The sequence below is a fragment of the Athene noctua genome, unplaced genomic scaffold (genome assembly GCF_965140245.1).
Source record: "Athene noctua unplaced genomic scaffold, bAthNoc1.hap1.1 HAP1_HAP1_scaffold_488, whole genome shotgun sequence".
Taxonomy (NCBI): Eukaryota; Metazoa; Chordata; class Aves; order Strigiformes; family Strigidae; genus Athene; species Athene noctua.
Genome location: NW_027437942.1, coordinates 49,302 through 53,988, shown reverse-complemented (window position 1 = coordinate 53,988; position 4,687 = coordinate 49,302). Strand labels below are relative to the sequence as shown.

Sequence of the window (4,687 nt, the reverse complement as noted above, 5' to 3'; positions counted from 1 at the left end):
CCGGCAGTTGCACAAGAATTTGAATAACATGCAACCCTGTTATTGTTCCATCTGATCACATCCCAGGCATAGGTGTGTCAGGCCATCAGGAGATGATGGGCCATTATAACCTTTTCCAAGCAATTGGGAGGGGCAGGAGCCAGGCTCCTCAAGGTTATCAGTCCTTATCTCCATAGATTGGTGGATAGCTTGGGGGAATGTGGATGGAATCACACCTGGCACCAAGCAGCCCAGCAAGGAGGGCAGGGAGGGGTAAGAATTGCACCACCACACTTGCCTATGTTCTTTTATGTAGAAGGAAAATGCTGAGCAGGTGCTTGCTAAATTGAAGGCCATGAAAAATCATTTGGCTCTTCACCATAACATCCAACCTAATTAGTTGGGTTTTGGCCCCCAAATCCCAAATGGCATGTCAATCTGATTTTGAAAGTTTACGCTTAACATGTCAGGGGCGTTCCCAAGTATCACTATCATCTGTTTCTTCCTCATCTTCCTGATCTTCCAGCATTTCATCTTCCTCCTTGTTCTTATCAAACAGCTCTATTCCAAGTTCTAATCCTCTTTGCCTTTCTGCAAACCATTCTCTGACCTGCTCATATCCCATGTGAGATTTGGCTACCAGTTCATCGAGGTCTTGCTCATTAAGGAATCTGTGCTTCATATAGTAGTCCTTTAGGATTGCTGTTCCAGTTTTGAATTTTATGACAGACACACCTCTGTCCCAGCAATTTAACCTCGTGCTTCCCTGAGGTCTCCCCCGAGGCCTCCCCCTCCCCTTCAGTCTTCCTTTTCCTCTCTTTCTCGCAAAGCCTCGGCCAATCAGACTGTTTGCATTGGCACTCTAGTAATAATAATACCATTTCAATCCTCCATTTTTCCAAGCATAGCGAGTATCTCCAAACCAGCTCACAATTTCTGATCTTGGGAGCCCAGTTTCTTCTGCTAGTTTGTTGTATTCTTGTAGAGATGGCCACTGAGTACGGACAAAAGAACTTTTAAGCAAGTGCAACTGCTCTGGTGATTTTTTGCCTATTTTGCTTGAAGTGGAATACACTGATTTGGCTCCTGCTGCTCCATCTCCCACAGATGTTTCTCCAGTCTCTTCTTTTGAGCTGCCAGCATTGCTCTCGTTCAAGTCAGCTCCCTCTTCTTTCAAGACATTCAATTTCCTTCTTTCTGTAAACCAGGCATCAAACTCTCTCCTGGTCAGTTTGGCTATTAACCTATTCATCTCTTCATCAGTAAGGACTGGCTTATTAAGAAAACCTGCTTGGAGGACCTGCAGCTGTTCAGCAGTCTTCTCTTTGAATTTCTGCTGGTTGAAATCAGGAAAAGCGCTCCATGATGACTTGTTCTGTGGAGTGACTCCCGTTGGGGACTCATTCATTTCATCGCTTGAATCAATAACAATGGTGGCACACGAATCACTGTTGAGATGAATCCCATGATTATTCTTTGAGTTTCTCTGATTGTAGCATGTATCGCTGAACCACTTTCTGATCTCTCCTTTAGTCAGGGCCGTTATTTTCATAAGTCTTACAATTTCTGAATCTTGAGGAAACTGATTTTTAAGGTAGCTGACTTTCAATTCTGCCAGCTGTTCCTTAGTTTTTTTCGCTCAGATTCCAAAGGAGTCAGGATTCATCAGCGCGCATTCATTTTTGATAGGCTGAGGGGCTGGAACAGCAGCTCCTTGTTTGGTTTCTGCAACAGGCTGAGCAGTGTGAATCTGACTCTTCTGTAACTGTGTTTGGTTTGGGACTCCTGCTACAGTCAAAGCTATTGGGGCTGTTACTGGTAACGTATTTGCACCTGTAACTTGCGTGAGAACAAGTCCTGGCTGACCAACTATTTGGCATGTCTGTAAAATTGAAGGCAAACCATTGCTAGCGGCAGAAATGTGTGCTGGAATAACAGTAATTGTCTGTGGCACGGTATGCACCGTGCCATTAAATTGTTTCCTCCTTGCTTCCTCCACTTCCTCTGGAGTCCAGCTCACACCGTGTTTCAGACGCTGCGCAGAAAACCATATTCTAATCTGTTCCTCTGTGTGACTTAGCTTGAGTGGAAAGAACAGTGATTTCTGACAAGGCTGGATATGGGAATTTGTTGTAGGTGTTAAGCAAAAGAGGACTGTTATCCAAAGCAGTATTATAGGCTGGAATGCTATTTACAGGTATTAGGACTTTTGGAATCAGGTTTGAGTTCTGTGGAACAGTGATTTCTGACAAGGCTGGATATGGGAATTTGTTGTAGGTGTTAAGCAAAAGAGGACTGTTATCCAAAGCAGTATTATAGGCTGGAATGCTATTTACAGGTATTAGGACTTTTGGAATCAGGTTTGAGTTCTGTGGAGCTGTAAAGGCTGTTATAACCTGTGCCACCCCAGGCTGAAGCACTGGTGCTGGAGTCACTACGGCACTAGCCACATCTGCTGCACTGCAAACACCTGAATGGCTCGCTTTTGACTCAGAAACTGCTGGTGGTGGGTTTTCTACTACTTCTTCAGAGTTTGGCTCCTTTTCAGTTCCCTTTTCTTCACCAGCAATGTCATCAACTACATTGTGGAAAACAGCAATACGTTTATTCTCAGTTTTGTTTTTCATCATTTTCATAATAGGAGTTTTGCTGATTGAGATCCCTGATGAGGGGACCTCAGAAGAGTCAGCCTGTTCAACATTTTCTTCTCTAACAAAACTCCCGCCAAAAGTGAGATTGTTCACTGTTTGTTCAAAGATTGTCTGATTACTATGTTTCACCATGGTCAACTTAAAATTCTCTTCTCCAGGGTGGTACTTCAAATTATGTTCTGAGAGAGCATCATATCTTTTGGTAAGAAAATTGCATTCTACACAAACATAGGATGAATTTAATACTAAGTTGGGATGTTCTGAATCTACGTGAAAAATAAACATATTGAGATCGGGAGTTTGAAAAGTACAGTATTTACACTCGTAACCACCTTCTACTTTATTCTACTTTATTTGTATTTTTCTGATTGTCTGAATCCACATACTCATGAACATCCTCATCACTTGTTACGCTCTCTGCTGTAGGGTTATCTGCTGGCGCAAGTACAGGTGGTCCTTCCTCCAACTCTGATACCATTTCTAGATCCGGATCCTGCTCGTTGGCTAAGACCATGCACAGTGTTGTTGATTTTCTTTTACTTGCCATGCCTGTTATGTGAGAATGATACTGACTGGTCAGGTACAGACCTAACTTCAAGCTCTTCTTGATTAATAGTAATGGCTTTCGGTACTTCAAGTCAGTTCTTGTAAAGTCTCAACATTTATCCCGTTAGCAGATTTCCTTTTGTAGTGCAATCAGGTTAGAAATAGTTGAGGATGAAATGTTGAGAGAGACTGCTTTAAAGTCCACATCCACCACCTGTAGCAAAGAAGAGACAGTGGAATTAGTTAAAGAGTAATTTCTATTCTGCTACGTATTTTGGCTTAAGGTAATTCAGTCCTTTGTGGTTCAATCTGCCACTGTTCATCCCCTGAAAACAGCAGACCCATTCCAAAAAGAGTTACTCAAACTAAGTTAAGAAAGGCAAAATCCAATCCACTTACTGTAGGCTGAAATCTGTTTTCGTGCGTGTCAATGCACTGAAAGGCATAAAACACAGGATGGTGTAAGACAGGGAACCTTCTGACTGTTTCCCTGTCTTCAGAACCCTTTTTCTTGGCATAATGTTGAGGTCAGTTGTCCTATATAACTTGCCTTTGAACTGCTTTGCCTAAGCTCTGGCAACATTTCTCGACTGCCCCATGAGCTCAAGTCCTTTCTATCAAAAACTCAACCCTAGTATGACATCTCTACTACTGACTCTGTCATGTCCCTCATGTCTGAGGTTGTGAAGGGTCCCAGAAAAGGCAGGCCTAAGAGTGTTTTTCTATTGCATTCTATATGCAAACATGAGTATGTCTTTATCCCAAGACTGAAAACAGGCAGAACAATGCCTTTTTTAAGGCACTTTGACAGACAAAAGATGACTATCCTTTCTTCCTAGCTCCCCAAATGTCATTCTCCAGTTGAAGACCAATCCCAAACCAATAAAAGTTGATTGCTAGCACATGGCAATTAACTGAAATCTGTTTTCACGCCTCTATGCATTAACAGGGACATGACTGATTGTGTGAACTGTACCGGAGAAAAAAAAGCATTGAAGACTGATATAGCAAGCAGAAGCCAAATAAAATGATGTTTAGAATTCCTTGTCCATTTCTAAGAAATCTAAAGTACCACCAAATAAATCTCAGGCCTACAGAAATTCAGAGAATAAATGTAACCTTAAATAGCATAGACTTGAGAGAATTTTATCCCACAGGGAGCAGATCTAGTCTGTTGGAAATGATGCACAAACTTCTGCAGAGGGTTTTAATTCTGTAGTAGTTTTCTTCTTGAAATAAAATCAGACACTGATTTCTCATAACAGAAATCCCATAGGTACCATTAACTTTTAGACAGTGGAACATCATCTACTTCCCAAAGTGGGGGCATGCTCAACTTCAAGGGGAATACTCAGTAGCTGTTACAGAAGGCCAGCTTTGTTCATGACAAAGTCTTAAAGGAAAAAGAACAGTGTAAAAGGAAGAAATGCAGTTACAAGAAATGGGAAGGGGAAAAGAAACACTATTTTCACTGTACGGTAAGAAGATTCTTTCGTTTTGATTATGGCAGA

The 4,687-nt window shown here is 41.9% G+C and overlaps 1 pseudogene; it reads right to left on the bottom strand.

The window, feature by feature from the left end:
- Positions 1–412: 412 nt before the first annotated feature.
- Positions 413–3,177, bottom strand: LOC141955724 (zinc fingers and homeoboxes protein 1-like; annotated as a pseudogene).
- Between the last annotated feature and the right edge of the window lie 1,510 nt (positions 3,178–4,687).